The following is a 12333-nucleotide window of genomic DNA, read 5'->3' on the forward strand; positions in this document are numbered from 1 at the left end:
GTCTTCCCTGTAAAACATTTTAAAAATCGGACATGTTGGCTGGATTCACAAGATCTGTGTCTTTCATTAGCTGTATTGGACTTTAATGTGTGAAAGTTAAATATTTTAAAAAATATATATTTTTTGAATTTCGCGGCTCTGCCTTTTCAGTGGGGGTGGGGGGGGGTGTGCCGCGAGCGGCACCCCGGGGCTAGACAGGTTAAAACTATAACTAAACAGAATACTACTATGTTACTGTATGGATGTATGAATCTTATTATAATCATAATACTGAATATAATGTGTGTAGTTTTAGTCAAGAATTAGAACAAGGACTTTCTGTTCCTTGTTAGAAACGAATGGAGCTATCGTCAGACCGGCTGGAATGCTGTGTTCCTTACAGGACATCCTGTCTCTACCCAGGGAGGGGAGAGACCTTGGGCTAGTAGTAGATTATTTAACAGGTGGTAGACAATGTGGGAAGGCTTGTGAACTATTCTGCCATTGTATCCTAGAGGAGGAGAGACAGTTATGACGAAATAATGAGGTATATAAACTAATGTACATGATTTTATGGGCAGTACTCTCGAGAATAAACGCTATTGATTGATTGATTTTGAGACTGGTTTCTGTCCATTTTATGCAAATAAGTATCTTACAAATTTTTAGGAATGGGCAGAGTGTTTTAATTGAATTGGTTGATGAACATATAGGAATGAAATTCCTTTAACAATGCTATTTATTAATACAGATTGGAGAGGAAGTAGAAGGAAAAATTAAGGGAGTAAAAAGAGTGAAGCAAGGAGAGTGTAGAAGAGTGAGGTGGAAAGGTGAAGAGAAGGAAAGGAAGACGAGTGAAGAAAAGAGGAGGAGAAAGATTGGAGGAGAAGAAAAAGTTGAGAGTAAGAAGAGTGACACAAGGAGAGTGAAGAATAACAGACAGAGGAGATACAATGACTCTTTCCAAGAAACGGAAATGCGCGTTTTATGAAAAACATGAGAATTTCCATATATACGCTCAGGTCAAGACGATAGAATTGTTCAGTGCACCCTTTGTAATTCCTCTTTTTCAATTGGCAGCGGGGGAAGAACGGCAGTGGTAGAACATCAGCAGACGAAGAAGCATAAAGCCTCTCTGATTGGCCGTGTTGGTATGCCCTCTGTCACCACATTCTTCAAGAAGGTAGAGCCTTCCCAAGAAGAATATGGTTTAGCTGTGCAGGAGGGTGTCTTTGCATACGAGTGACACAATCATAGTTACAGATCTATGGACTGCACAGCACAACTGACACGAAAGCTTTATGAGCCGAAATGTACATATGCTAGGACAAAATGTGACGCCATAGTGAGTAACGTGTTAGCAACATGGGCAACTACTTTGGTAACACAGAACCTAGACCAGCTTGAATGTGTGTCCCTGTCCATTGATGCATCCAATCATGGACATGTAAAGCTGCTGCCAATAGTAGTCAGATATGTAAGATATATGATGGCAGCACATCTGTGGAAACAAAACTGCTTGATTTTGTTGAATTGAATGGAGAAACAGCAGAGGAAATTGCAGTTGAGGTCCTGGTGGTCATTCAAAAATGTAACCTGGAAAACATTCTCTGCCGACAACAAATACCAACTGGAGAGGACCGAATAGGCTGGGGAGGTTCAATGTCCATACCAAAGTTAAAAATGCTCTGCAGCGGGAGGTGATTGGCTTAGGTTGTCCTGCCCACATCATTCATAACACGGACAGAACAGCTTTGGATATGATGTTGAGTACCTGCTCACAAAGATATTTGGATATGTTCATATTTTCACCGTCAGAGTAGAAAGACTGAAGGACTTTTGTGAGTTTGTTGGCCAGGAGTACCATAACATTTTAGGACACAGCAATGTTCGCTGGATGTCCATGCTCCCTTCTCTAGAAAGAGTGCTGAAAATGCATGTGCCATTGAAATCCTTTTTTATTTCTGAAGACAAGTGCCCTGTTGTCCTGTGAACAATGTTCGAAGATCCACTGACTGAACTTTGGCTGGCCTTTGTCCATGGAAACTTGACCGTATTCAGTGACACGATCAAGATGCTTGGAGGCCAGGACCGCTGTGCTGTGGAGTCCGCTGCAATTCTGAGAAACGTTGAGGCAAAATTCACTGCAAGACGTGATGACAACTTCATTCCAGTTTGTCAGAAGACTTCTGGGAGAGCTAGAGGAAAATGAAGCCATGTCTAAAGAGAGCTTTCTCAAAACATCCCAATCATTCTTCATTATGGCTGTGAACTACTTGCAAGCATGGGGAAAGCACACAGACAATCTAAAAGATTTACATTGTCTCCTTTCAAAAAGGCAACCTCTGTGTGAAGAGATCCAGAAGGTAGCAGCCACACTGCAGGATAAATGCCCCAATGTGAACATCAATGAGGATGCATTGTGTGACAAGGTTACTGGCCTGCAAGAGTTCCTAAAGGGGGGATCGCTTGAAGAATGGAAAACAGCTGAGACACCGCTTAGTCAGAGATGGAGCACGGTGGTTACCCACTTCAAAGAGAATGACATCCCACACACTAACCTGGCTAGATTAGCATCTGTTGTCATGTGCTTACCTGGAAGTAATGCACCAGTCGAGAGAGTGTTCTCCCAAATGAATGATATATGGACAGCAGCAAGAAATAGGTTCCCTGTTCCTACCATCAAGGCCATGCTTATTGTGAAGATAAACTTCAACCTCCCCTGCCAGGAGTTCATGGAGAAGCTGGCCAAAGACAGAGCAATCCTAAAGAAAATACATTCTTCTGAGAAATATACAGATTAGTATAAGTATATTATGTAGTTACCAATCTCATCAGAATCTTATTTCTTTATTATGTTGTTAAGTATTTCACATATACTATTGTCTGTTTTTTCAATTTTGCTCATGTTTTCTTCTGCTCTTATTCTACCTGAACCACTCTTCAGATCTTCAGATCAGCGTCAGAGTAGAAAGACTGAAGGACTTTTGTGAGTTTGTTGGCCAGGAGTACCATAACATTTTAGGACACAGCAATGTTCGCTGGATGTCCATGCTCCCTTCTCTAGAAAGAGTGCTGAAAATGCATGTGCCATTGAAATCCTGAAGAGAAATCCTCTTCAGATCAGACAGCTCTGTCTTGTCTGTAGTGTTTCTGTAATATAGTTGTTTTCTCTGTCTATCACAGTGTGCCTGTTAGACTAAATACATGAAACTGGAACTGTCCCCCTTTTTATTTCATAGATAATAACATTGGATATTTTAATTATATATTGACCGCCGAACTGGAAATGTCCCCGGTTTTCATTTCAGAAATGTGGTCACCTTAAGCTAAACCCTTGTCTTAAACTCAGGGCAGTGAGAGAAAAATCTCATAAAAGCAATTGAACATGTATAATTCACTCACAAACTTAACCTAAAAGTTTCAGTATTGATTATTTTAAACCCAATAACATGTTTTAGAACAGTAATCTCAGTATGAAATATGCTAACATGATTGCCATTGCTAGCTAGATAGCTAGCTAAAACGGATATTTGAGAAGTTCGAAAGAAAATAATTAAATCTTAAGATATTCTTGAGGAATTGCACTTATGAACTATCTTATGAACTTCTTGTTTTTTTCCCCATAAGAAGATTGTTAAGTTTTTGCGTAAGAAGTGTTCTGTGAATCTGGGCCCTGCTGTCACTGCACTACATCATCAATACAACGCTCACCTTTCAGTTATGGTATTTCATTTGTCTAAAAGAACTCAAGAAAAAAAAATGTATGGATTCATCACGATGGAAACGTGTTCAAGTAAGAAAAAATCCAGAGGCTTGGGAGATTATGATGTTTGTCATTCCAATGCACCGACGAGACTTTCCGATAAAACCAACTTTGACGCAGCCACGTAGTAGTACTCACACCATTTTCCTCTCTACGTGGCTACAAACGCCTCATGCACATTTATACAGTTACTGTCACGAATATCACCGAAGGTGGCTCCCCTTCCTGTTCGGGTGGCGCTCGGCGGTCGTCGTCGCCGGTCTACTAGCTGCCACCAATCCCTTTTTTCTTTTCGTTTGTTTTTGTCTAATTGGTTTCACCTGTTCCTTGTTGGGTTTTTTGGGGTGGGTACTATTTAAGTTCGTTTAGCCCGCTTGTGTTTGTGCGGGCTTGTTGTTATTGTACGTAGGAGGTGTATTGTTGATTTTGGGTTTTCGCTGTCCGGTTTATGTAACAGTGGTCTTTGGGTTGTGTTTGCGCCTGTGTTTTGGCTTACCCCATCTTTGTACCGGTTCCTGTTTACTGTGGACATTAAAGCGTTTTTTCCCGTGAAACTTCTGCTCTCTGCTCCTGACTCCACACCCATCATTCTCCTGATGTTACAGTTACGACGTGGCTCCGATGAGTAACAACAGATCAAACGGAAAATCAAATGCAGATAAACATAAAACAATGGTCCAGGTCTTATTTTCCATAAAATCTTTCCCCGGGGCACTGGGAAATACCGCAGACAGTTGTCTTACCGTTTGGTCATTGTCCTTCTCTGGCAAGGCTGAGTTAGCTTTAGTCCTGCTCTATGCAAGCAGCCTCATCTGCACCCGGTTGAGGTAGGAGGAGAAGGCCATCTGAGTCTGGACTTTACTGCAGATCAGAGGGCGGAGTGAGAAAGATGTGATAAAGGAGGACATGAGAGACTGAGGAGAGGAAACTAAGGAGGAAGTGGAGGAGGAGGAGGAAAAAACACAGGTTGCAAAGGTAAGCATGGTTAAAAAATACAAATGGGATGGAGAAATCGACAGTAGTTAGAGGAATTGCACACGCAGGCACGCAAATGTACACACACACATCTCCAATCTGTGTCATTCCCTGACAGTAAATTATTAATAATCTCCACAGGTGTCAGGTTTTGGCCAAGACTGTTCGGGTTTTGGTCACTAGATGTCCCCATTGCACCTTTTTTGTACCTTTTGTTTTTCTTGCTCTAATTATTGTTTGCACCTGTAGGTCATTCCCTTGTTAGTATTTAAACCCTGTGTGTTCCTCAGTTCCTTGCTCAGTGTTTGTAAGTTAGCACCCAGCCCCAGCCCAAGCCTTGTTTTATACAGATATTTCTCTTGTTGGATTTTCCAGAGGTTCTCTGGTTTAGTTCTTGTGTATTATTTGAGTAGTCTTTTGAGGTTTGTTTTTCCCTGCTGTTTTTTACCACTTTGTGGAGTTTCTTTTGTATTTTGGAGGATTTCCATTTTGTGCCTCTTGGCTTTATTTTTGGACATTGTGGATTTAGTTTCTTTGCCTGAAGATTTTGTTCTTTTATTAAACCACCATCTCTAGTACTGCTGTGTCTGCCTCATCTTCTGGGTTCTGACGATTATTAGTGACTGTTTCTCGCACCGGGTCCTGACAGAAACACTGAGCCATTATAATGAACCCAGAGGCAGCCAGTACCCAGGATTTTTTTCCCCATGCTGTCCCACCACGAGGAGACTGTCCAACGCCACGAAGCTGCTCTAGTTCAGCAAGAGGCCTTAATGGCTAGACATTCTCAACTTCTGTCAGAGATGCTGACTTCCATAAAGCAGGCTGAACCTCGTCTGCCGCCTCCCCAATGGTTCTCAGGGGATCCGAATGTTTGTAAGGGGTTTTTCACCCAATGTTCTCTCTCCTTTGAGCTGCAACCATCGTCGTTTCCCACCGACCGGTCCAAGATAGCATATATCATCACCCTGCTATCGGAAAAAGCCCTAGCCTGGGCTACTGCTGTGTGGGATGCCCAAAGTCCCTGCTGTGCCAGCTACTCTACCTTTGCTGAAGAATTCAAGCGAGTGTTTCAAGGTCCTACCAACGGCCCTGACTCAGCCAAACAGCTCCTGACTCTCCGCCAAGGTCGGTGCAGCGTGACGGACTATGCCATCCAGTTCCGCACTGTGGCAGCAGCAAGTGGCTGGAACGACGAGGCGCTCACAGTGTGTTTTTTGAAGGGGCTTTCTGACACCATCCAAGATGAACTGGCCACTCGGGAACCACCGGACAACCTCGAGTCCCTTATCAAGTTGGCTTCACGCATAGACCAGCGTCTGAGAGAGAGAGAACTCAACCGTAGACCGCTCACCCTAGCTCCTATCGGTTCCAGCTCCGAGTCTCCACCTTTATCCTCGCTGGCTCCACCAGAACCCATGCAGGTTGGACGCATCTCCCAGGCTGAGAGAGACCGCCGGATGAGGGAGCGATGCTGTCTATATTGCGGCAAACTGGGCCATTTCCGCTCCACGTGTCCCGGGCTCCAGGGAAACGCACTCTCCCGTGCAGGCCTGGGAGGACTAACGGGAAACATAACCTCCTCCCATCCATCCAACTCCCGCCTGCTCATTCCAGTTACCCTTTCCTGGGACGACCACGAGTTTTCTCTTCAAGCTTTGGTAGACTCTGGAGCCGCAGGTAACTTCATGGATGGGGTCTGGGCGAAGGAGAATGGCGTTCCTTCTGAACCTCTAAGTGACCCCATAAGGGTTACTACGTTGGATAGAAGCCCTTTGGGATCTGGACTTGTCACTCGTGCCACTACCCCCTTGCGACTTTCAGTTTCCCAACACCAGGAAGTGATGAACTTTCATCTGATCTCCTGTTCCGAGTTCCCTCTCGTCCTTGGTTATCCCTGGCTTCACAGCCATAACCCTCACATCGACTGGTCTGTGGGCACTATCAAGCAGTGGGGTCCTACGTGCCAAGCCACTTGTATCTTCCCGAGTTCCCAGAGTTCCCCTTCCGAGTCTCTAGAATCCATCGACCTGTCCCGAGTTCCCGAGTGTTACCATGACCTCAAACTGGTATTTAGCAAACAGAGGGCCACCAAACTACCACCCCATAGACCTTACGATTGCACCATCGACCTGTTTCCGGGGACCTGCCCTCCCAGGGGTCGGATCTTTTCCCTTTCTCTTCCCGAACGAGCTGCTATGGATACCTACATCAAGGACGCTCTGGCAGCAGGCCTCATGCGTCCATCTACCTCGCCGGCGGGAGCAGGGTTTTTCTTTGTGGCCAAGAAAGACGGTGAATTACGACCTTGCATTGACTACCGGGGACTCAATGCCATAACCGTCCGTAACCGCTACCCGCTACCCCTTATGGCCACAGCCTTTGAGCTGCTCCAGGAAGCAGTTGTCTTCACTAAGCTTGACCTGCGGAACGCATACCATCTTGTGCGGATCAAACCCGGGGACGAGTGGAAGACCGCTTTCAACACGCCTACTGGTCACTACGAATACTCGGTGATGCCCTTCGGCCTGACCAACGCCCCGGCTGTGTTCCAAGCGCTCATAAACGATGTGCTTAGGGATATGCTTAACATCTTCGTGTTTGTTTACTTGGATGACATCCTCATCTTTTCGAGCTCCCTTCAAGAACACACTAAGCATGTCAGACAAGTGCTCAAATGCCTCCTAGACAGCCATTTGTACGTTAAGCCGGAAAAGTGTGAATTCCATTCCTCTCGAGTACAATTCCTGGGATTTATAGTGGAACCCGGTCGAGTCCAGATGGACCCCAAGAAGGTAGGGGCGGTAGCGGATTGGCCCACCCCCAAGTCCGTTAAGGAAGTTCAGCGTTTCCTGGGCTTCACCAACTTTTACCGCAAGTTCATCAAGAACTTCAGCTCGGTGGCAGCCCCTCTCTCAGCTGTAACCAAGGGTGGCAACACAAGGTTTCTGTGGGGAAGAGAAGCTGAGACGGCCTTCCAAGGACTCAAGCAGCGCATCCTCTCTGCTCCCATCCTGACACTACCATCGGCGGATGAACCTTTTGTGGTGGAGGTAGACGCATCAGAGGTTGGGGTTGGAGCTGTCCTGTCTCAGAGGGGTGAAGACAAGAAGCTTCATCCTTGCGCCTTCTTCTCTCACCGGCTTACCCCGGCCGAGAGGAATTACGATGTGGGGGATCGTGAACTCCTAGCGGTTAAGATGGCATTGAAGGAATGGAGACACTGGCTCGAGGGGGCTTCTCAACCGTTTCAAGTGCTTACGGACCACAAAAATCTGGAGTATATCCAGCAGGCGAAGCGGTTGAACTCCAGACAAGCTCGATGGTCTCTTTTCTTCAGCCGATTTCAGTTTATCCTCACCTATAGACCCGGGTCGAAGAATCTCAAACCGGACGCCTTGTCACGAATCTACTCTCCTGCCATTCGAGAAGATACTGACATGACTGTCCTTCCGGCCGCTAAGATCGTGGCTCCGATCTCGTGGCAAGTGGAGGATTCCGTGAAACAAGCTCAAGCCATCGAACCGGGCCCTGGAGGAGGTCCTGCTAATCGGTTGTTTGTTCCCAAGGCAGCAATGTCCCAAGTCCTTCTGTGGGGGCACTCCTCTTGCCTCACCTGTCACCCGGGCGTAGGTCGCACCTTGGAGTTCATCCAGCGTAAGTTCTGGTGGCCCACCATAAAAGAAGACGTTGCCACTTTCTTCAAGGCCTGTTCCGTGTGCTGCCAGGGCAAATCTTCTCACCTCCGCCCTCAAGGACTCCTTCACCCTCTATCTATTTCCCACCAACCCTGGTCCCATATCTCGTTGGACTTTATTACTGGCCTTCCTCCGTCCCATGGTAATACTACGATCCTAGTCATCATCGACAGGTTTTCTAAGGCGGCCAGGTTTGTTCCCTTGACCAAATTACCTTCTGCCAAGGAAACAGCTGAGTTGGTGATTAACCATGTGTTCCGAGTCTTTGGGATTCCGCAAGATATGGTTTCCGACAGAGGTCCCCAGTTCGCCTCAAGGTTTTGGAAGGCCTTCTGCCAACTCATAGGGGCCACGGCCAGTTTATCTTCAGGGTACCATCCGGAGTCCAATGGCCAAACTGAGAGGATGAATCAGGAGCTGGAAACCACCCTCAGATGCATGGTTTCCAACAACCCGTCCACATGGTCATCCTTCATTGTTTGGGCCGAGTACGCGCACAACACCTTGTGCTCCTCCTCCACTGGTATATCCCCGCATGAGTGTCAGTTTGGCTATGCGCCTCTATTGTTCCCAGACCAGGAGGCAGAAGTCAGAGTGCCTTCAGCCTCGAGGTTCATCAGACGCTGTCGGCTTACGTGGAAGAAGGCACGTCTTAATCTTCTGCGTTCCTCTCAGCAGTACCAACGACAAGCCAACAGACGTCGCCGTCCTGGTCCTACCCTGTACCCCGGCCAGAGAGTATGGCTCTCAACTAAGAACTTACCACTACGGGTGGAGTCTCGCAAGCTGTCCCAGAGGTTCATCGGTCCCTTTAAGATTGCCAGGAGAGTCAATCCCGTTACTTTTCGCCTGCACTTACCCAGATCCCTTAAGATCAATCCAACATTTCACATTTCTTTATTAAAACCTGTTGTTTTTTCTCCCCTTATCCCGGCAGGCAGACCTCCCCCTCCGCCCCGTGTCATCGGTGGCCAGTCGGCTTATACCGTCCACCGGATACTGGATTCCCGCCGGGTGCAGCGGTCCTGGCAGTATCTGGTGGACTGGGAAGGCTACGGTCCCGAGGAGCGCTCCTGGGTTCCTGCCAAGGACATACTGGACCCTGACCTCATTCGTCAGTTCAGGACCCTCCACCCTGAGAAGGCTGGTAGGAACGTCAGGAGCCGTTCCTAGGAGGGGGATTCTGTCAGGTTTTGGCCAAGACTGTTCGGGTTTTGGTCACTAGATGTCCCCATTGCACCTTTTTTGTACCTTTTGTTTTTCTTGCTCTAATTATTGTTTGCACCTGTAGGTCATTCCCTTGTTAGTATTTAAACCCTGTGTGTTCCTCAGTTCCTTGCTCAGTGTTTGTAAGTTAGCACCCAGCCCCAGCCTTGTTTTATACAGATATTTCTCTTGTTGGATTTTCCAGAGGTTCTCTGGTTTAGTTCTTGTGTATTATTTGAGTAGTCTTTTGAGGTTTGTTTTTCCCTGCTGTTTTTTACCACTTTGTGGAGTTTCTTTTGTATTTTGGAGGATTTCCATTTTGTGCCTCTTGGCTTTATTTTTGGACATTGTGGATTTAGTTTCTTTGCCTGAAGATTTTGTTCTTTTATTAAACCACCATCTCTAGTACTGCTGTGTCTGCCTCATCTTCTGGGTTCTGACGATTATTAGTGACTGTTTCTCGCACCGGGTCCTGACAACAGGTCTTCAGGTTTTTATATGGGAGCAAAGGTTTTCTGCATTTTAGGCATTTCAGATACATATGTTACAACAGTAAGCACAAGCACTGACGCATATTCAGATTTGTTATCTTAGGCATCATGCAAGAGACAAAACGAATAAAGGTAGGTATCAATTTCAGCCAGAGTGTTAGCGTACAGTGTGACTTGCCCTTGGCCAGTACCAAGAGTGATGCATTGTTTTCATGGCCCGAGTGAACCTGAAAAGTGTACTGCCAGTACAATGTAGTGGGAAAATGTTTTAGAAAAAGCTGTCAAACACAAACAATGATATGCTGTACTATAATTGCCAAGGTCCCTTTACAGTCCTGGCAAGCATAGAGGAATTTCTACAAACGCAGACTTGTTATTGTAATTCCCCCTCAAATTACAATTTCAGACACACTTTAAAAATCAATAGGAGACTGGAGCCTTTGTTGGCATTTAAACAGAAGTATGTAATATTCAGAAATGTTATTGTAAAAGCAAAAAGGATCCAAATATTTTTGCAAGCGTATTGCATAATGATGGATGGTGGGGAGCCTTTCAAGTCCATCCAGGTCATTCAAAATTAAAACAAAGAAGTGACAGTCTGACTCCTAGAATTAACAGTCCAATCACAGGCAGTGTCTCTACATGGAATTCAAGGTTGACACACAGGATTCGCTGGCTCAGAACCCATCTGCTTCCTCAGTGTTCTCTCCATGTGGTACGTTAGGTAGACATGAAGGAGTCACGCTCAAAGAGAGTGATCAAAACATGCAGGGGTATGAAAAGAGGTCCAGATTTTCTCTGGAGCTTTTTTGGCCCTGTGCTCTGGGAAGCCTCATATTTCTCCTGCTGAGAGAAAGAGAGAGGGGTGGTGGGATGGACGAGAGGGGGGAGGAGAACGAGGAGAGGGCTGCCAACGAGCAGAAGCCTGGGGTGTGCTCTGACCTGAGGTCTCAGCCCTGCTGTAGGACGTGGAGCAGGTTGACTTTGGGCTTGGCGACAGCGGCGGTGTGTCGGGACGGTCCTGGTGAGGAGCTCATTGTGGAACCGCTCAGTGGGGTGGGCACACTGTCTGTCAGCACCACTAACGGACCCAGGGCTTTCTTCTCCTCCTCCTTTTCCCTCCTTCTGAACTCTCTCCTCCCCTTCCTCAACATCCTCCTCGTCACTGGTCCTAGTGGGGGAGGCCTTGCCACCCCTCACTTAAGAATAAAGCACTACAGAAAAAAAGTGAAATGTCACAATGTCAATTACATCATTGTGTCTTTACTGGATCAAACACACAAGTTAACACTGTACAAAGAACTTCTTATAGTGGTTGTTTTATAAACTCCCATTGTTATATTTGGCCATATTCATTCTGGCAGTGGGGAGTTCTTCATAGAAAGTAAAGGAATGAACTTGTCTGATTGGCTCCTCAATGGCTTGGCCAGACAGGCCGTGGTCTGAGACTAGATTGAGTGTTGCTATGCTGTGTCAGCTGGAGGAGGACAGACTCCCTGAGGCCTACCTGCGCTCTTCCTCCCCATGGCGGAGTGCTCTGCCAGGAGGCGATGCCTCCGCGCCTCCAATGACAGCAGCGTCCTCTCGTACTGGATCCCGTGACACGTGTGGAACACGTCCACCTGCAGCTACACATTACCATTCAGGTTCCTGATGGAGGACGAGAGAAACTGCTCTAATACGACTCCTTAAAGGGATACTTCGGGATGTTGGCAATGAAGCCCTTTATCTACTTCCCCAGAGTCAGTTGAACTCATGGATACCATTGTTATATCTCTGCAGCCAGTATGAAGTTCTGCGAGCCATTGCTAACTAACAGTAGCGCAATGACTGGAAGTCTATGGTATTTACTAGCATGCTAACAGTTATAGACTAGTTACCATTGGCTTCCAGTCATTGCGGTCACGCTAGTTAGCAATTGCGCCAATGCTAATTAGCAGCATCCTTCAAAATGCACGCAGAGACATAAAAATGGTGTCCATGAGTTCATCAGACTGCAAAAGTAGATAATGGGCTTCATTGCCAAAATCCTGAAGTGTCCCTTTAACCAACTATAGATCCCTTTAATTTAACCTGCATTATATTATTTACAGTCTAATATCTGAACATTGCTTTAGCTCCCCATGTCACATACAATTGATTTTAGGCACTTTAACATAAACGTAGACACTCAACATTGCTAAACCAGGTTTGACTGAATCAGTCCCTGAGAAGAGAA

General features: G+C 46.3%; 1 pseudogene; it reads right to left on the bottom strand.

Annotated features, from left to right (window-relative positions):
• Positions 1-3102: 3102 nt before the first annotated feature.
• LOC129813349 (uncharacterized) overlaps positions 3103-12333 on the bottom strand; it is a 30294-nt pseudogene continuing 21063 nt past the window's right edge.

The sequence above is a fragment of the Salvelinus fontinalis genome, chromosome 16 (assembly GCF_029448725.1).
Source record: "Salvelinus fontinalis isolate EN_2023a chromosome 16, ASM2944872v1, whole genome shotgun sequence".
Lineage (NCBI taxonomy): Eukaryota > Metazoa > Chordata > Actinopteri > Salmoniformes > Salmonidae > Salvelinus > Salvelinus fontinalis.